The sequence below is a fragment of the Pseudophryne corroboree genome, chromosome 7 (assembly GCF_028390025.1).
Source record: "Pseudophryne corroboree isolate aPseCor3 chromosome 7, aPseCor3.hap2, whole genome shotgun sequence".
Taxonomy (NCBI): Eukaryota; Metazoa; Chordata; class Amphibia; order Anura; family Myobatrachidae; genus Pseudophryne; species Pseudophryne corroboree.
In genome coordinates this window covers 257,037,852-257,059,412 of record NC_086450.1, presented here as the reverse complement: position 1 = coordinate 257,059,412, position 21,561 = coordinate 257,037,852, and the positions used below count along the sequence as shown (strand labels likewise).

The following is a 21,561-nucleotide window of genomic DNA, read 5'->3' as shown; positions in this document are numbered from 1 at the left end:
ACATCTACTGACATTTCTTTATTCTGTGAAAAGTGTACTGAAGAGTCTGATTTACAGACAGCCAGCATCGCTCAGAACTCTGCACCATCCTGGCTGTTGGCACTTACTGGTGTTATGTCTGATCTGCCCTCTGAATTGGCTGCGGCTGGACGTGACAGACAGGTCCTTTAGGCTTAGCCCATGCAAATCTCTGAGCCAGGATGGGCACTGATGCTAAAAAAGCCTGTAGAAACTTTAACCAACACAATGGGTACACAACACAGCTCACCTCACCCAGCTCAGCCCGTATCAAAGAAATGTTTGCTCCCTACGGTCTTGCAGTCTACTGCATCGGATGATGATGATATGTCGGCCCTAGAGGAAGGTGAGTTTGAGGAGACTGAGTTAGAATCATAGGTTGAAGGTTCAGATTAACTCCTCCTGGGGCATATCACCCTGAATGCCAGGAGCAAGCTTCTGTGTCCATGCCACAGCAGCTGGAGGGTCGCAGGTTGAAGACCAATGTTCTAGCATGCCTGTTCTATGATGCGTGTTCCGTGATGTCACAATCAGCTTGGAATGGGGTGTCTAGCATGCATTTGCTGACAGCCACTTGAGGGAGACACACATCAGGAGATGCAGCGTATCAGAGGTCTTCGATGCCTTTCCAACAAATGCACACCACCTGCCGCTGGTCTGGACACAAAACAATGCCCACAATCGAAGGCCCAAAATGCCCAACTACAGGATTAATGTAAGTAGTGAATTTAGGAATGAATTTAGTTGTAGGAAATTAAGTTAGATCACAAGTACATTCGAATTCAGATCTAAAGTCTAGGTAGGCCTCACGTCCTGGCAGCCCCCAGCATTTGAAAATGCCTTGATTAGAGGTAGGGAATTAAATGTAGATAAGAAGTAGACACAAAATAAGACTCCACAGAGCAGTTTTCAGGTATTCTTTATCAATTGTTGCATTTAAAAAATCAAGAAATTAGGGAACACAATGTTGCGACAATGTAACCCTATTTGCAAAATAGTAATAAATAAGTTTGTTGATGTAAGACATTTGCAAAGGTGCATCCAAAACACACTGGAATATGCAACTGAATCTGTTTTTAAAGGATAGAATAGGAAATGTACATCGGTTCTGCAAGTACTGAAAGCTCTTCTCCCAGCTCCCTTTTCTGAAAAGCCATTTAATATATGGTTCCCAGATAGGGGACATATCAGATATTGGCAGCAAATATCATACTACTGCTATTGCCATCAAAGATGAACATTGATTGTTTTCAGATATTGGATTGAAAAAGCAGTCTTTATTGACATAAAGAAGAAAATAAACATACATAAACATTACACACATAAGTACCATGTTGCAGCACAGCCAAAACACAATACAAATGCAGACGGTATAGTACATTTCAAGACCTACAGCACAGGCCAGATAACACTATAAATCATGAACTGCCCTATACATTTAAACTATACAATAATACAACAGTTAATAAGGCTATGGGTGTGGAGTGTAAGAGGGTGGAGGGAATCACAAGCCCGAAGCTTTATTCAAAGACAGACACATATAAGGGGAGGGTCAATAAATAGAAAGATATCCTTTACTATAGAATGTAGTCCAATCTGGTCTTTCTGCTCTTCCACAACTGAAAAAAGGATAGCGTTCCGAAGGCTTCCATCCTGGAATATCTTCGGTTTTTCACCAACAAAGAAAATGATCCCTCCAGCAGACCCTTAAACCACGATACAAGATTGCAGCCAAAAGGCCAAGAAGCGACTACACTTGATCTTAACCAAAATGGCTTAAACTTAGCCATAGGCCGAAATGGGGTGGAGGAAAGTGCAGTGCACCAAAACATAAGCTGACACAATCATGGAGAATGCGCCAGCATATATGCTCTTCTATCTATATTTTGCAAACCTACTCTTGCCCCTCCAGCTGCTCCATGTAGATTTGATGTCTTGCAAGGTGCATAACCCACTGACAAGCAGGCACACTCCTGCGTTAGTTTTCTCTCTCACTAGCTGGATGATACACAATCATTTACATGTGCTCCACCTCCGACACACCGCCCACCTAAACACCCAGTCACCAGAGCCACCCACAAGCCAACTGGCTCCGTGATTTAATTTGCACAGTGCAGTCATCCAGTTCCATGGAATCTTCCGCATTGGTATGCTGCGGGAAAAAAGGATTTAAACATTCAGCTAGCTAGCATTCAATTTACCTGCGGCTTGGCTCTAGCACATGGGTCTTCAACCTGTGGCCCTCCAGCTGCTGTGAAACTACACATCCCAGCATGCCCTGCCACAATTTTGCTATTAAGGTATGCTAAAAATGAGGCAGGGCATGCTGGGATGTGTAGTTCCACAGCAGCTGGAGGGTCGCAGGTTGAAGACCCATGTTCTAGCATGCCTGTTTTATGATGCGTGTTCCGTGATGTCACAATCAGCTTGGAATGGGGTGTCTAGCATGCATTTGCTGACAGCCACTTGAGGGAGACACACATCTGGAGATACAGCGTATCGGAGGTCTTCGATGCCTTTCCAACAAATGCACACCACCTGCCGCTGGTCTGGACACAAAACAATGCCCACAATCAAAGGCCCAAAATGCCCAACTACAGGATTAATGTAAGTAGTGAATTTAGGAATGAATTTAGATGTAGGAAATTAAGTTAGATCACAAGTACATTCGAATTCAGATCTAAAGTCCTGGCAGCCCCCAGCATTTAAAAATGCCTTGATTAGAGGTAGGGAATTAAATGTAGATAAGCAGTAGACACAAAATAAGACTCCACAGAGCAGTTTTCAGGTGTCTTTATCAATTGTTGTATTTAAAAAAATCAAGCAATTAGGGAACACAATGTTGCGACAATGTAACCCTATTTGCAAAATAGTACTAAATAAGTTTGTTGATGTAAGACATTTGCAAAGGCGCATCCAAAACACACTGGAAAATGCAACTGAATCTGTTTTTGGAGGATAGAATAGGAAATGTGCATCGGTCCTGCAAGTACTGAAAGCTCATCTCCCATCTTTTCTGAAAAGCCATTTAATATATGGTCCCCAGATAGGGGATATATCAGATATTGGCTTTCAAAAGCAGCAAATATCATACTACTACTATTGCCATCAAAGACGAACATTGATTGTTTTCAGATATTGGATTGAAAAAGCAGTCTTTATTGACATAAAGAAGAAAAAAAACATACATAAACATTACACACATAAGTACCATGTTGCAGCACAGCCAAAACACAATACAAATGCAGACGGTATAGTACAGTTCAAGATCTACAGCACAGGCCAGCCTACACTATAAATCATGAACTGCCCTATACATTTAAACTATACAATATTACAACAGTTAATATGGGTGTGGAGTGTAAGAGGGTGGAGGGAATCACAAGCCCGAAGCTTTATTGAAAGACAGACACATACTGTATAAGGGGAGGGTCAATAAATAGAAAGATATCCTTTACTATAGAATGTAGTCCAATCCGGTCTTTCTGCTCTTCCTCAACTGAAAAACAGATAGTGTTCCCAAACCTTCCATCCTGGAATATCTTCGGTTTTTCACCAACAAAGAAAATGATCCCTCCAGCAGACCCTTCAACCACGATACAAGATTGCAGCCAAAAGGCCAAGAAGCGACTACATTTTTTCTACTTGAAGCCCGAGGTGCGGTGCTTCATCACCCAGTGTCTGTGACCAAACGTGCTGGGGGCATAGGTACTTGGACCCTCTCCCAAAGGAGAAGGGCCCCGTTACTCCTCTAACCCTCAGAGCCAAAAGGCCCTGAGGGAAAAAAAGGACTGTGGGTCCCCCTTTGCCAAAGCGCAGGGGAACCCTCGGGTGTCCCCAGGGTTAGCCGAAGCGTCCCCCTGGGGACCGATAACTGCGTCTGGTCCTCCCCCCGTGGAGAGGACCTCAGCAACTTTAGAGGAGAGGGCGGCCCATAAGGGTCTCACCTTAACCCCAACGAAAAACGTGAACGTGACACACTACACACTACGAAAAACAAATATAAAGTGCTAAAGTTTGTGCAAGTGCGGGTGCAGGTGCAAAAACTCATATGTGGGCATAAATAAATAAATAAGCCCCAGCCAGAAGGCCGGGGGGGGGGGGGGGGGTAAAAAACAAGAAGCGACTACACTTGATCTTAACCAAAACGGCTAAAACTTAGCCATAGGCCGAAATGGGGTGAAGGAAAGTGCAGTGCACCAAAACATAAGCTGACACAATCATGGAGAATGTGCCAGCATATATGCTCTTCTATCTATATTTTGCAAACCTACTCTTGTCCCCTCCAGCTGCTCCATGTAGATTTGACGTCTTGCAAGGTGCATAACCCACTGACAAGCAGGCACACTCCTGCGTGAGTTTTGTCTCTCACTAGCTGGATGATACACAATCATTTGCATGTGCTCCACCTCCGACACACCGCCCACCTATACACCTAGTCACCAGAGCCACCCACAAGCCAACTGGCTCCGTGATTTAATTTGCACAGTGCAGTCATCCAGGCAGCATGTATTTCTCAATGGAAGGATCCCTGGTTCCATGGAATCTTCTGCATTGGTATGCTGCGGAAAATAAGGATTTAAACATTTAGCTAGCTAGCATTCAATTTACCTGCGGCTTGGCTCTAGCACATGGGTCTTCAACCTGTGGCCCTCCAGCTGCTGTGAAACTACACATCCCAGCATGCCCTGCCACAATTTTGCTATTAAGGTATGCTAAAACTGAGGCAGGGCATGCTGGGATGTGTAGTTCCACAGCAGCTGGAGGGTCGCAGGTTGAAGACCCATGTTCTAGCATGCCTGTTTTATGATGCATGTTCCGTGATGTCACAATCAGCTTGGAATGGGGTGTCTAGCATGCATTTGCTGACAGCCACTTGAGGGAGACACACATCTGGAGCTACAGCGTATCGGAGGTCTTCGATGCCTTTCCAACAAATGCACACCACCTGCCGCTGGTCTGGACACAAAACAATGCCCACAATCAAAGGCCCAAAATGCCCAACTACAGGATTAATGTAAGTAGTGAATTTAGGAATGAATTTAGATGTAGGAAATTAAGTTAGATCACAAGTACATTCGAATTCAGATCTAAAGTCCTGGCAGCCCCCAGCATTAAAAAATGCCTTGATTAGAGGTAGGGAATTAAATGTAGATAAGAAGTAGACACAAAATAAGACTCCACAGAGCAGTTTTCAGGTGTCTTTATCAATTGTTGCATTTAAAAAAATCAAGAAATTAGGGAACACAATGTTGCGACAATGTAACCCTATTTGCAAAATAGTAATAAATAAGTTTGTTGATGTAAGACATTTGCAAAGGTGCATCCAAAACACACTGGAATATGCAACTGAATCTGTTTTTGGAGGATTGAATAGGAAATGTGCATCGGTTCTGCAAGTACTGAAAGCTCTTCTCCCAGCTCCCTTTTCTGAAAAGCCATTTAATATATGGTTCCCAGATAGGGGACATATCAGATATTGGCAGCAAATATCATACTACTGCTATTGCCATCAAAGATGAACATTGATTGTTTTCAGATATTGGATTGAAAAAGCAGTCTTTATTGACATAAAGAAGAAAATAAACATACATAAACATTACACACATAAGTACCATGTTGCAGCACAGCCAAAACACAATACAAATGCAGACGGTATAGTACATTTCAAGACCTACAGCACAGGACAGATAACACTATAAATCATGAACTGCCCTATACATTTAAACTATACAATAATACAACAGTTAATAAGGCTATGGGTGTGGAGTGTAAGAGGGTGGAGGGAATCACAAGCCCGAAGCTTTATTCAAAGACAGACACATATAAGGGGAGGGTCAATAAATAGAAAGCTATCCTTTACTATAGAATGTAGTCCAATCCGGTCTTTCTGCTCTTCCACAACTGAAAAAAGGATAGCGTTCCGAAGGCTTCCATCCTGGAATATCTTCGGTTTTTCACCAACAAAGAAAATGATCCCTCCAGCAGACCCTTCAACCACGATACAAGATTGCAGCCAAAAGGCCAAGAAGCGACTACACTTGATTTTAACCAAAATGGCTTAAACTTAGCCATAGGCCGAAATGGGGTGGAGGAAAGTGCAGTGCACCAAAACATAAGCTGACACAATCATGGAGAATGCGCCAGCATATATGCTCTTCTATCTATATTTTGCAAACCTACTCTTGCCCCTCCAGCTGCTCCATGTAGATTTGATGTCTTGCAAGGTGCATAACCCACTGACAAGCAGGCACACTCCTGCGTTAGTTTTCTCTCTCACTAGCTGGATGATACACAATCATTTACATGTGCTCCACCTCCGACACACCGCCCACCTAAAAACCCAGTCACCAGAGCCACCCACAAGCCAACTGGCTCCGTGATTTAATTTGCACAGTGCAGTCATCCAGGCAGCATGTATTTCTCAATGGAAGGATCCCTGGTTCCATGGAATCTTCCGCATTGGTATGCTGCGGGAAAAAAGGATTTAAACATTCAGCTAGCTAGCATTCAATTTACCTGCGGCTTGGCTCTAGCACATGGGTCTTCATCCTGTGGCCCTCCAGCTGCTGTGAAACTACACATCCCAGCATGCCCTGCCACAATTTTGCTATTAAGGTATGCTAAAACTGAGGCAGGGCATGCTGGGATGTGTAGTTCCACAGCAGTGGGAAGGTCGCAGGTTGAAGACCCATGTTCTAGCATGCCTGTTCTATGTTGCGTGTTCCGTGATGTCACAATCAGCTTGGAATGGGGTGTCTAGCATGCATTTGCTGACAGCCACTTGAGGGAGACACACATCAGGAGATGCAGCGTATCAGAGGTCTTCGATGCCTTTCCAACAAATGCACACACCTGCCGCTGGTCTGGACACAAAACAATGCCCACAATCGAAGGCCCAAAATGCCCAACTACAGGATTAATGTAAGTAGTGAATTTAGGAATGAATTTAGATGTAGGAAATTAAGTTAGATCACAAGTACATTCGAATTCAGATCTAAAGTCCTGGCAGCCCCCAGCATTTAAAAATGCCTTGATTAGAGGTAGGGAATTAAATGTAGATAAGCAGTAGACACAAAATAAGACTCCACAGAGCAGTTTTCAGGTGTCTTTATCAATTGTTGTATTTAAAAAAATCAAGCAATTAGGGAACACAATGTTGCGACAATGTAACCCTATTTGCAAAATAGTACTAAATAAGTTTGTTGATGTAAGACATTTGCAAAGGCGCATCCAAAACACACTGGAAAATGCAACTGAATCTGTTTTTGGAGGATAGAATAGGAAATGTGCATCGGTCCTGCAAGTACTGAAAGCTCATCTCCCATCTTTTCTGAAAAGCCATTTAATATATGGTCCCCAGATAGGGGACATATCAGATATTGGCTTTCAAAAGCAGCAAATATCATACTACTACTATTGCCATCAAAGACGAACATTGATTGTTTTCAGATATTGGATTGAAAAAGCAGTCTTTATTGACATAAAGAAGAAAAAAAACATACATAAACATTACACACATAAGTACCATGTTGCAGCACAGCCAAAACACAATACAAATGCAGACGGTATAGTACAGTTCAAGATCTACAGCACAGGCCAGCCTACACTATAAATCATGAACTGCCCTATACATTTAAACTATACAATAATACAACAGTTAATATGGGTGTGGAGTGTAAGAGGGTGGAGGGAATCACAAGCCCGAAGCTTTATTGAAAGACAGACACATACTGTATAAGGGGAGGGTCAATAAATAGAAAGATATCCTTTACTATAGAATGTAGTCCAATCCGGTCTTTCTGCTCTTCCACAACTGAAAAACAGATAGTGTTCCCAAACCTTCCATCCTGGAATATCTTCGGTTTTTCACCAACAAAGAAAATGATCCCTCCAGCAGACCCTTCAACCACGATACAAGATTGCAGCCAAAAGGCCAAGAAGCGACTACACTTGATCTTAACCAAAACGGCTAAAACTTAGCCATAGGCCGAAATGGGGTGAAGGAAAGTGCAGTGCACCAAAACATAAGCTGACACAATCATGGAGAATGCGCCAGCATATATGCTCTTCTATCTATATTTTGCAAACCTACTCTTGTCCCCTCCAGCTGCTCCATGTAGATTTGACGTCTTGCAAGGTGCATAACCCACTGACAAGCAGGCACACTCCTGCGTGAGTTTTGTCTCTCACTAGCTGGATGATACACAATCATTTGCATGTGCTCCACCTCCGACACACCGCCCACCTATACACCTAGTCACCAGAGCCACCCACAAGCTAACTGGCTCCGTGATTTAATTTGCACAGTGCAGTCATCCAGGCAGCATGTATTTCTCAATGGAAGGATCCCTGGTTCCATGGAATCTTCCGCATTGGTATGCTGCGGGAAAAAAGGATTTAAACATTCAGCTAGCTAGCATTCAATTTACCTGCGGCTTGGCTCTAGCACATGGGTCTTCACCCTGTGGCCCTCCAGCTGCTGTGAAACTACACATCCCAGCATGCCCTGCCACAATTTTGCTATTAAGGTATGCTAAAAATGAGGCAGGGCATGCTGGGATGTGTAGTTCCACAGCAGCTGGAGGGTCGCAGGTTGAAGACCCATGTTCTAGCATGCCTGTTTTATGATGCGTGTTCCGTGATGTCACAATCAGCTTGGAATGGGGTGTCTAGCATGCATTTGCTGACAGCCACTTGAGGGAGACACACATCTGGAGATACAGCGTATCGGAGGTCTTCGATGCCTTTCCAACAAATGCACACCACCTGCCGCTGGTCTGGACACAAAACAATGCCCACAATCAAAGGCCCAAAATGCCCAACTACAGGATTAATGTAAGTAGTGAATTTAGGAATGAATTTAGATGTAGGAAATTAAGTTAGATCACAAGTACATTCGAATTCAGATCTAAAGTCCTGGCAGCCCCCAGCATTTAAAAATGCCTTGATTAGAGGTAGGGAATTAAATGTAGATAAGCAGTAGACACAAAATAAGACTCCACAGAGCAGTTTTCAGGTGTCTTTATCAATTGTTGTATTTAAAAAAATCAAGCAATTAGGGAACACAATGTTGCGACAATGTAACCCTATTTGCAAAATAGTACTAAATAAGTTTGTTGATGTAAGACATTTGCAAAGGCGCATCCAAAACACACTGGAAAATGCAACTGAATCTGTTTTTGGAGGATAGAATAGGAAATGTGCATCGGTCCTGCAAGTACTGAAAGCTCATCTCCCATCTTTTCTGAAAAGCCATTTAATATATGGTCCCCAGATAGGGGACATATCAGATATTGGCTTTCAAAAGCAGCAAATATCATACTACTACTATTGCCATCAAAGACGAACATTGATTGTTTTCAGATATTGGATTGAAAAAGCAGTCTTTATTGACATAAAGAAGAAAAAAAACATACATAAACATTACACACATAAGTACCATGTTGCAGCACAGCCAAAACACAATACAAATGCAGACGGTATAGTACAGTTCAAGATCTACAGCACAGGCCAGCCTACACTATAAATCATGAACTGCCCTATACATTTAAACTATACAATATTACAACAGTTAATATGGGTGTGGAGTGTAAGAGGGTGGAGGGAATCACAAGCCCGAAGCTTTATTGAAAGACAGACACATACTGTATAAGGGGAGGGTCAATAAATAGAAAGATATCCTTTACTATAGAATGTAGTCCAATCCGGTCTTTCTGCTCTTCCACAACTGAAAAACAGATAGTGTTCCCAAACCTTCCATCCTGGAATATCTTCGGTTTTTCACCAACAAAGAAAATGATCCCTCCAGCAGACCCTTCAACCACGATACAAGATTGCAGCCAAAAGGCCAAGAAGCGACTACATTTTTTTTTTTTTTTTTTTTTTTACTTGAAGCCCGAGGTGCGGTGCTCCATCACCCAGTGTCTGTGCGCAAACGTGCTGGGGGCATAGGTACTTGGACCCTCTCCCAAAGGAGAAGGGCCCCGTTACTCCCCTACCCCTCAGAGCCAAAAGGCCTACTGAGGGGAAATAGGGACTGTGGGTCCCCCCTTGCCGAAGCGCAGAGGGACCCTCGTGTGTCCCCAGGGTTGGCCGAAGCGTCCCCCTGAGGACCGAAAACTGCGTCTGGTCCTCACCCCGTGGAGAGGACCTCAGCATCGAAGGAGAGTGGGTGGCCCATAAGGGTCTCACCTAAACCCCAAAACGAAAAAACGTGAACGTGACACACTACAAAAAACAAATATAAGTGCTGTGCTTTTCCAATCAAATAAATAAGCCCCAGCCAAAAGGCCGGGGAGGGGGATAAAAATTGTCCTTGCCCTAGCCAAAAGGCCAGGGCAAAGGATAAGGTGCAACAGAAGTTGGGAGTGCATAGTGCTAGTGCCATTAAAGTGCAAGGCGTCTACACCAGTGCAAGTTAAGGCACCCTTAGGGTTTTCACCCTAAGGGCACATATCACCTCGAGCTTCGAAGCCGCTCCCGGCCCTTCAGCCAGACCAAGCTTCATACCTGCTCTATGCCAGGGTCAACCCCCAGTACGAGAGTGGATACTAGACCAGACTGTTCCTCAGCCACGTAAGGGTGCCATAAGCCCTTACGAGGTAGGAATACTCAGCCAAGTTTTTCTCCACTCTCAACCAGAGGCCTTGCCACACCCCGGCATGGTACTCCACAAGGTGTTTCTCCATTCCACATCTAGGAACCTCTCACGCTCCTAGTGTAAGAACAGATACTCCACCCTGTTTTTCCCTCGAACAGATACTACACTTGATCTTAGCCAAAAGGCCGAGAAGCGACTACACTTGATCTTAACCAAAACGGCTAAAACTTAGCCATAGGCCGAAATGGGGTGAAGGAAAGTGCAGTGCACCAAAACATAAGCTGACACAATCATGGAGAATGCGCCAGCATATATGCTCTTCTATCTATATTTTGCAAACCTACTCTTGTCCCCTCCAGCTGCTCCATGTAGATTTGACGTCTTGCAAGGTGCATAACCCACTGACAAGCAGGCACACTCCTGCGTGAGTTTTGTCTCTCACTAGCTGGATGATACACAATCATTTGCATGTGCTCCACCTCCGACACACCGCCCACCTATACACCTAGTCACCAGAGCCACCCACAAGCCAACTGGCTCCGTGATTTAATTTGCACAGTGCAGTCATCCAGGCAGCATGTATTTCTCAATGGAAGGATCCCTGGTTCCATGGAATCTTCCGCATTGGTATGCTGCAGGAAAAAAGGATTTAAACATTCAGCTAGCTAGCATTCAATTTACCTGCGGCTTGGCTCTAGCACATGGGTCTTCACCCTGTGGCCCTCCAGCTGCTGTGAAACTACACATCCCAGCATGCCCTGCCACAATTTTGCTATTAAGGTATGCTAAAAATGAGGCAGGGCATGCTGGGATGTGTAGTTCCACAGCAGCTGGAGGGTCGCAGGTTGAAGACCCATGTTCTAGCATGCCTGTTTTATGATGCGTGTTCCGTGATATCACAATCAGCTTGGAATGGGGTGTCTAGCATGCATTTGCTGACAGCCACTTGAGGGAGACACACATCTGGAGATACAGCGTATCGGAGGTCTTCGATGCCTTTCCAACAAATGCACACCACCTGCCGCTGGTCTGGACACAAAACAATGCCCACAATCAAAGGCCCAAAATGCCCAACTACAGGATTAATGTAAGTAGTGAATTTAGGAATGAATTTAGATGTAGGAAATTAAGTTAGATCACAAGTACATTCGAATTCAGATCTAAAGTCCTGGCAGCCCCCAGCATTTAAAAATGCCTTGATTAGAGGTAGGGAATTAAATGTAGATAAGCAGTAGACACAAAATAAGACTCCACAGAGCAGTTTTCAGGTGTCTTTATCAATTGTTGTATTTAAAAAAATCAAGCAATTAGGGAACACAATGTTGCGACAATGTAACCCTATTTGCAAAATAGTACTAAATAAGTTTGTTGATGTAAGACATTTGCAAAGGCGCATCCAAAACACACTGGAAAATGCAACTGAATCTGTTTTTGGAGGATAGAATAGGAAATGTGCATCGGTCCTGCAAGTACTGAAAGCTCATCTCCCATCTTTTCTGAAAAGCCATTTAATATATGGTCCCCAGATAGGGGACATATCAGATATTGGCTTTCAAAAGCAGCAAATATCATACTACTACTATTGCCATCAAAGACGAACATTGATTGTTTTCAGATATTGGATTGAAAAAGCAGTCTTTATTGACATAAAGAAGAAAAAAAACATACATAAACATTACACACATAAGTACCATGTTGCAGCACAGCCAAAACACAATACAAATGCAGACGGTATAGTACAGTTCAAGATCTACAGCACAGGCCAGCCTACACTATAAATCATGAACTGCCCTATACATTTAAACTATACAATATTACAACAGTTAATATGGGTGTGGAGTGTAAGAGGGTGGAGGGAATCACAAGCCCGAAGCTTTATTGAAAGACAGACACATACTGTATAAGGGGAGGGTCAATAAATAGAAAGATATCCTTTACTATAGAATGTAGTCCAATCCGGTCTTTCTGCTCTTCCACAACTGAAAAACAGATAGTGTTCCCAAACCTTCCATCCTGGAATATCTTCGGTTTTTCACCAACAAAGAAAATGATCCCTCCAGCAGACCCTTCAACCACGATACAAGATTGCAGCCAAAAGGCCAAGAAGCGACTACACTTGATCTTAACCAAAACGGCTAAAACTTAGCCATAGGCCGAAATGGGGTGAAGGAAAGTGCAGTGCACCAAAACATAAGCTGACACAATCATGGAGAATGCGCCAGCATATATGCTCTTCTATCTATATTTTGCAAACCTACTCTTGTCCCCTCCAGCTGCTCCATGTAGATTTGACGTCTTGCAAGGTGCATAACCCACTGACAAGCAGGCACACTCCTGCGTGAGTTTTGTCTCTCACTAGCTGGATGATACACAATCATTTGCATGTGCTCCACCTCCGACACACCGCCCACCTATACACCTAGTCACCAGAGCCACCCACAAGCCAACTGGCTCCGTGATTTAATTTGCACAGTGCAGTCATCCAGGCAGCATGTATTTCTCAATGGAAGGATCCCTGGTTCCATGGAATCTTCCGCATTGGTATGCTGCGGGAAAAAAGGATTTAAACATTCAGCTAGCTAGCATTCAATTTACCTGCGGCTTGGCTCTAGCACATGGGTCTTCACCCTGTGGCCCTCCAGCTGCTGTGAAACTACACATCCCAGCATGCCCTGCCACAATTTTGCTATTAAGGTATGCTAAAAATGAGGCAGGGCATGCTGGGATGTGTAGTTCCACAGCAGCTGGAGGGTCGCAGGTTGAAGACCCATGTTCTAGCATGCCTGTTTTATGATGCGTGTTCCGTGATGTCACAATCAGCTTGGAATGGGGTGTCTAGCATGCATTTGCTGACAGCCACTTGAGGGAGACACACATCTGGAGATACAGCGTATCGGAGGTCTTCGATGCCTTTCCAACAAATGCACACCACCTGCCGCTGGTCTGGACACAAAACAATGCCCACAATCAAAGGCCCAAAATGCCCAACTACAGGATTAATGTAAGTAGTGAATTTAGGAATGAATTTAGATGTAGGAAATTAAGTTAGATCACAAGTACATTCGAATTCAGATCTAAAGTCCTGGCAGCCCCCAGCATTTAAAAATGCCTTGATTAGAGGTAGGGAATTAAATGTAGATAAGCAGTAGACACAAAATAAGACTCCACAGAGCAGTTTTCAGGTGTCTTTATCAATTGTTGTATTTAAAAAAATCAAGCAATTAGGGAACACAATGTTGCGACAATGTAACCCTATTTGCAAAATAGTACTAAATAAGTTTGTTGATGTAAGACATTTGCAAAGGCGCATCCAAAACACACTGGAAAATGCAACTGAATCTGTTTTTGGAGGATAGAATAGGAAATGTGCATCGGTCCTGCAAGTACTGAAAGCTCATCTCCCATCTTTTCTGAAAAGCCATTTAATATATGGTCCCCAGATAGGGGACATATCAGATATTGGCTTTCAAAAGCAGCAAATATCATACTACTACTATTGCCATCAAAGACGAACATTGATTGTTTTCAGATATTGGATTGAAAAAGCAGTCTTTATTGACATAAAGAAGAAAAAAAACATACATAAACATTACACACATAAGTACCATGTTGCAGCACAGCCAAAACACAATACAAATGCAGACGGTATAGTACAGTTCAAGATCTACAGCACAGGCCAGCCTACACTATAAATCATGAACTGCCCTATACATTTAAACTATACAATATTACAACAGTTAATATGGGTGTGGAGTGTAAGAGGGTGGAGGGAATCACAAGCCCGAAGCTTTATTGAAAGACAGACACATACTGTATAAGGGGAGGGTCAATAAATAGAAAGATATCCTTTACTATAGAATGTAGTCCAATCCGGTCTTTCTGCTCTTCCACAACTGAAAAACAGATAGTGTTCCCAAACCTTCCATCCTGGAATATCTTCGGTTTTTCACCAACAAAGAAAATGATCCCTCCAGCAGACCCTTCAACCACGATACAAGATTGCAGCCAAAAGGCCAAGAAGCGACTACATTTTTTTTTTTTTTTTTTTTTTTACTTGAAGCCCGAGGTGCGGTGCTCCATCACCCAGTGTCTGTGCGCAAACGTGCTGGGGGCATAGGTACTTGGACCCTCTCCCAAAGGAGAAGGGCCCCGTTACTCCCCTACCCCTCAGAGCCAAAAGGCCTACTGAGGGGAAATAGGGACTGTGGGTCCCCCCTTGCCGAAGCGCAGAGGGACCCTCGTGTGTCCCCAGGGTTGGCCGAAGCGTCCCCCTGAGGACCGAAAACTGCGTCTGGTCCTCACCCCGTGGAGAGGACCTCAGCATCGAAGGAGAGTGGGTGGCCCATAAGGGTCTCACCTAAACCCCAAAACGAAAAAACGTGAACGTGACACACTACAAAAAACAAATGTAAGTGCTGTGCTTTTCCAATCAAATAAATAAGCCCCAGCCAAAAGGCCGGGGAGGGGGATAAAAATTGTCCTTGCCCTAGCCAAAAGGCCAGGGCAAAGGATAAGGTGCAACAGAAGTTGGGAGTGCATAGTGCTAGTGCCATTAAAGTGCAAGGCGTCTACACCAGTGCAAGTTAAGGCACCCTTAGGGTTTTCACCCTAAGGGCACATATCACCTCGAGCTTCGAAGCCGCTCCCGGCCCTTCAGCCAGACCAAGCTTCATACCTGCTCTATGCCAGGGTCAACCCCCAGTACGAGAGTGGATACTAGACCAGACTGTTCCTCAGCCACGTAAGGGTGCCATAAGCCCTTACGAGGTAGGAATACTCAGCCAAGTTTTTCTCCACTCTCAACCAGAGGCCTTGCCACACCCCGGCATGGTACTCCACAAGGTGTTTCTCCATTCCACATCTAGGAACCTCTCACGCTCCTAGTGTAAGAACAGATACTCCACCCTGTTTTTCCCTCGAACAGATACTACACTTGATCTTAGCCAAAAGGCCGAGAAGCGACTACACTTGATCTTAACCAAAACGGCTAAAACTTAGCCATAGGCCGAAATGGGGTGAAGGAAAGTGCAGTGCACCAAAACATAAGCTGACACAATCATGGAGAATGCGCCAGCATATATGCTCTTCTATCTATATTTTGCAAACCTACTCTTGTCCCCTCCAGCTGCTCCATGTAGATTTGACGTCTTGCAAGGTGCATAACCCACTGACAAGCAGGCACACTCCTGCGTGAGTTTTGTCTCTCACTAGCTGGATGATACACAATCATTTGCATGTGCTCCACCTCCGACACACCGCCCACCTATACACCTAGTCACCAGAGCCACCCACAAGCCAACTGGCTCCGTGATTTAATTTGCACAGTGCAGTCATCCAGGCAGCATGTATTTCTCAATGGAAGGATCCCTGGTTCCATGGAATCTTCCGCATTGGTATGCTGCAGGAAAAAAGGATTTAAACATTCAGCTAGCTAGCATTCAATTTACCTGCGGCTTGGCTCTAGCACATGGGTCTTCACCCTGTGGCCCTCCAGCTGCTGTGAAACTACACATCCCAGCATGCCCTGCCACAATTTTGCTATTAAGGTATGCTAAAAATGAGGCAGGGCATGCTGGGATGTGTAGTTCCACAGCAGCTGGAGGGTCGCAGGTTGAAGACCCATGTTCTAGCATGCCTGTTTTATGATGCGTGTTCCGTGATATCACAATCAGCTTGGAATGGGGTGTCTAGCATGCATTTGCTGACAGCCACTTGAGGGAGACACACATCTGGAGATACAGCGTATCGGAGGTCTTCGATGCCTTTCCAACAAATGCACACCACCTGCCGCTGGTCTGGACACAAAACAATGCCCACAATCAAAGGCCCAAAATGCCCAACTACAGGATTAATGTAAGTAGTGAATTTAGGAATGAATTTAGATGTAGGAAATTAAGTTAGATCACAAGTACATTCGAATTCAGATCTAAAGTCCTGGCAGCCCCCAGCATTTAAAAATGCCTTGATTAGAGGTAGGGAATTAAATGTAGATAAGCAGTAGACACAAAATAAGACTCCACAGAGCAGTTTTCAGGTGTCTTTATCAATTGTTGTATTTAAAAAAATCAAGCAATTAGGGAACACAATGTTGCGACAATGTAACCCTATTTGCAAAATAGTACTAAATAAGTTTGTTGATGTAAGACATTTGCAAAGGCGCATCCAAAACACACTGGAAAATGCAACTGAATCTGTTTTTGGAGGATAGAATAGGAAATGTGCATCGGTCCTGCAAGTACTGAAAGCTCATCTCCCATCTTTTCTGAAAAGCCATTTAATATATGGTCCCCAGATAGGGGACATATCAGATATTGGCTTTCAAAAGCAGCAAATATCATACTACTACTATTGCCATCAAAGACGAACATTGATTGTTTTCAGATATTGGATTGAAAAAGCAGTCTTTATTGACATAAAGAAGAAAAAAAACATACATAAACATTACACACATAAGTACCATGTTGCAGCACAGCCAAAACACAATACAAATGCAGACGGTATAGTACAGTTCAAGATCTACAGCACAGGCCAGCCTACACTATAAATCATGAACTGCCCTATACATTTAAACTATACAATATTACAACAGTTAATATGGGTGTGGAGTGTAAGAGGGTGGAGGGAATCACAAGCCCGAAGCTTTATTGAAAGACAGACACATACTGTATAAGGGGAGGGTCAATAAATAGAAAGATATCCTTTACTATAGAATGTAGTCCAATCCGGTCTTTCTGCTCTTCCACAACTGAAAAACAGATAGTGTTCCCAAACCTTCCATCCTGGAATATCTTCGGTTTTTCACCAACAAAGAAAATGATCCCTCCAGCAGACCCTTCAACCACGATACAAGATTGCAGCCAAAAGGCCAAGAAGCGACTACATTTTTTTTTTTTACTTGAAGCCCGAGGTGCGGTGCTCCATCACCCAGTGTCTGTGCGCAAACGTGCTGGGGGCATAGGTACTTGGACCCTCTCCCAAAGGAGAAGGGCCCCGTTACTCCCCTACCCCTCAGAGCCAAAAGGCCTACTGAGGGGAAATAGGGACTGTGGGTCCCCCCTTGCCGAAGCGCAGAGGGACCCTCGTGTGTCCCCAGGGTTGGCCGAAGCGTCCCCCTGAGGACCGAAAACTGCGTCTGGTCCTCACCCCGTGGAGAGGACCTCAGCATCGAAGGAGAGTGGGTGGCCCATAAGGGTCTCTCCTAAACCCCAAAACGAAAAAAACGTGAACGTGACACACTACAAAAAACAAATATAAGTGCTGTGCTTTTCCAATCAAATAAATAAGCCCCAGCCAAAAGGCCGGGGAGGGGGATAAAAATTGTCCTTGCCCTAGCCAAAAGGCCAGGGCAAAGGATAAGGTGCAACAGAAGTTGGGAGTGCATAGTGCTAGTGCCATTAAAGTGCAAGGCGTCTACACCAGTGCAAGTTAAGGCACCCTTAGGGTTTTCACCCTAAGGGCACATATCACCTCGAGCTTCGAAGCCGCTCCCGGCCCTTCAGCCAGACCAAGCTTCATACCTGCTCTATGCCAGGGTCAACCCCCAGTACGAGAGTGGATACTAGACCAGACTGTTCCTCAGCCACGTAAGGGTGCCATAAGCCCTTACGAGGTAGGAATACTCAGCCAAGTTTTTCTCCACTCTCAACCAGAGGCCTTGCCACACCCCGGCATGGTACTCCACAAGGTGTTTCTCCATTCCACATCTAGGAACCTCTCACGCTCCTAGTGTAAGAACAGATACTCCACCCTGTTTTTCCCTCGAACAGATACTACACTTGATCTTAGCCAAAAGGCCGAGAAGCGACTACACTTGATCTTAACCAAAACGGCTAAAACTTAGCCATAGGCCGAAATGGGGTGAAGGAAAGTGCAGTGCACCAAAACATAAGCTGACACAATCATGGAGAATGCGCCAGCATATATGCTCTTCTATCTATATTTTGCAAACCTACTCTTGTCCCCTCCAGCTGCTCCATGTAGATTTGACGTCTTGCAAGGTGCATAACCCACTGACAAGCAGGCACACTCCTGCGTGAGTTTTGTCTCTCACTAGCTGGATGATACACAATCATTTGCATGTGCTCCACCTCCGACACACCGCCCACCTATACACCTAGTCACCAGAGCCACCCACAAGCCAACTGGCTCCGTGATTTAATTTGCACAGTGCAGTCATCCAGGCAGCATGTATTTCTCAATGGAAGGATCCCTGGTTCCATGGAATCTTCCGCATTGGTATGCTGCAGGAAAAAAGGATTTAAACATTCAGCTAGCTAGCATTCAATTTACCTGCGGCTTGGCTCTAGCACATGGGTCTTCACCCTGTGGCCCTCCAGCTGCTGTGAAACTACACATCCCAGCATGCCCTGCCACAATTTTGCTATTAAGGTATGCTAAAAATGAGGCAGGGCATGCTGGGATGTGTAGTTCCACAGCAGCTGGAGGGTCGCAGGTTGAAGACCCATGTTCTAGCATGCCTGTTTTATGATGCGTGTTCCGTGATATCACAATCAGCTTGGAATGGGGTGTCTAGCATGCATTTGCTGACAGCCACTTGAGGGAGACACACATCTGGAGATACAGCGTATCGGAGGTCTTCGATGCCTTTCCAACAAATGCACACCACCTGCCGCTGGTCTGGACACAAAACAATGCCCACAATCAAAGGCCCAAAATGCCCAACTACAGGATTAATGTAAGTAGTGAATTTAGGAATGAATTTAGATGTAGGAAATTAAGTTAGATCACAAGTACATTCGAATTCAGATCTAAAGTCCTGGCAGCCCCCAGCATTTAAAAATGCCTTGATTAGAGGTAGGGAATTAAATGTAGATAAGCAGTAGACACAAAATAAGACTCCACAGAGCAGTTTTCAGGTGTCTTTATCAATTGTTGTATTTAAAAAAATCAAGCAATTAGGGAACACAATGTTGCGACAATGTAACCCTATTTGCAAAATAGTACTAAATAAGTTTGTTGATGTAAGACATTTGCAAAGGCGCATCCAAAACACACTGGAAAATGCAACTGAATCTGTTTTTGGAGGATAGAATAGGAAATGTGCATCGGTCCTGCAAGTACTGAAAGCTCATCTCCCATCTTTTCTGAAAAGCCATTTAATATATGGTCCCCAGATAGGGGACATATCAGATATTGGCTTTCAAAAGCAGCAAATATCATACTACTACTATTGCCATCAAAGACGAACATTGATTGTTTTCAGATATTGGATTGAAAAAGCAGTCTTTATTGACATAAAGAAGAAAAAAAACATACATAAACATTACACACATAAGTACCATGTTGCAGCACAGCCAAAACACAATACAAATGCAGACGGTATAGTACAGTTCAAGATCTACAGCACAGGCCAGCCTACACTATAAATCATGAACTGCCCTATACATTTAAACTATACAATATTACAACAGTTAATATGGGTGTGGAGTGTAAGAGGGTGGAGGGAATCACAAGCCCGAAGCTTTATTGAAAGACAGACACATACTGTATAAGGGGAGGGTCAATAAATAGAAAGATATCCTTTACTATAGAATGTAGTCCAATCCGGTCTTTCTGCTCTTCCACAACTGAAAAACAGATAGTGTTCCCAAACCTTCCATCCTGGAATATCTTCGGTTTTTCACCAACAAAGAAAATGATCCCTCCAGCAGACCCTTCAACCACGATACAAGATTGCAGCCAAAAGGCCAAGAAGCGACTACATTTTTTTTTTTTATTTTTTTTTTTTACTTGAAGCCCGAGGTGCGGTGCTCCATCACCCAGTGTCTGTGCGCAAACGTGCTGGGGGCATAGGTACTTGGACCCTCTCCCAAAGGAGAAGGGCCCCGTTACTCCCCTACCCCTCAGAGCCAAAAGGCCTACTGAGGGGAAATAGGGACTGTGGGTCCCCCCTTGCCGAAGCGCAGAGGGACCCTCGTGTGTCCCCAGGGTTGGCCGAAGCGTCCCCCTGAGGACCGAAAACTGCGTCTGGTCCTCACCCCGTGGAGAGGACCTCAGCATCGAAGGAGAGTGGGTGGCCCATAAGGGTCTCACCTAAACCCCAAAACGAAAAAACGTGAACGTGACACACTACAAAAAACAAATATAAGTGCTGTGCTTTTCCAATCAAATAAATAAGCCCCAGCCAAAAGGCCGGGGAGGGGGATAAAAATTGTCCTTGCCCTAGCCAAAAGGCCAGGGCAAAGGATAAGGTGCAACAGAAGTTGGGAGTGCATAGTGCTAGTGCCATTAAAGTGCAAGGCGTCTACACCAGTGCAAGTTAAGGCACCCTTAGGGTTTTCACCCTAAGGGCACATATCACCTCGAGCTTCGAAGCCGCTCCCGGCCCTTCAGCCAGACCAAGCTTCATACCTGCTCTATGCCAGGGTCAACCCCCAGTACGAGAGTGGATACTAGACCAGACTGTTCCTCAGCCACGTAAGGGTGCCATAAGCCCTTACGAGGTAGGAATACTCAGCCAAGTTTTTCTCCACTCTCAACCAGAGGCCTTGCCACACCCCGGCATGGTACTCCACAAGGTGTTTCTCCATTCCACATCTAGGAACCTCTCACGCTCCTAGTGTAAGAACAGATACTCCACCCTGTTTTTCCCTCGAACAGATACTACACTTGATCTTAGCCAAAAGGCCAAGAAGCGGTGCTTCATCACCCAGTGTCTGTGACCAAACGTGCTGGGGGCGAAGGTTCTTGGACCCTCTCCCGAAGGAGAAGGGCCCCGTTACTCCTCTAACCCTCAGAGCCAAAAGGCCCTGAGGGAAAAAAGGGACTGTGGGTCCCCCTTTGCCAAAGCGCAGGGGAACCCTCGGGTGTCCCCAGGGTTTAGCCGAAGCGTCCCCCTGGGGACCGATTTCTGCGTCTGGTCCTCCCCCCGTGGAGAGGACCTCAGCAACTTTAGAGGAGAGGGCGGCCCATAAGGGTCT

At 44.7% G+C, this 21,561-nt stretch overlaps 4 pseudogenes; all 4 read right to left on the bottom strand.

Annotated features, from left to right (window-relative positions):
- Positions 1 to 10,694: 10,694 nt before the first annotated feature.
- Positions 10,695 to 10,818, bottom strand: LOC134946701 (U2 spliceosomal RNA; annotated as a pseudogene).
- Positions 10,819 to 15,460: 4,642 nt separating this feature from the next.
- Positions 15,461 to 15,584, bottom strand: LOC134946700 (U2 spliceosomal RNA; annotated as a pseudogene).
- A 2,718-nt stretch (positions 15,585 to 18,302) lies between these two features.
- On the bottom strand, positions 18,303 to 18,426 carry LOC134946699 (U2 spliceosomal RNA; annotated as a pseudogene).
- Positions 18,427 to 21,156: 2,730 nt separating this feature from the next.
- Positions 21,157 to 21,280, bottom strand: LOC134946692 (U2 spliceosomal RNA; annotated as a pseudogene).
- Between the last annotated feature and the right edge of the window lie 281 nt (positions 21,281 to 21,561).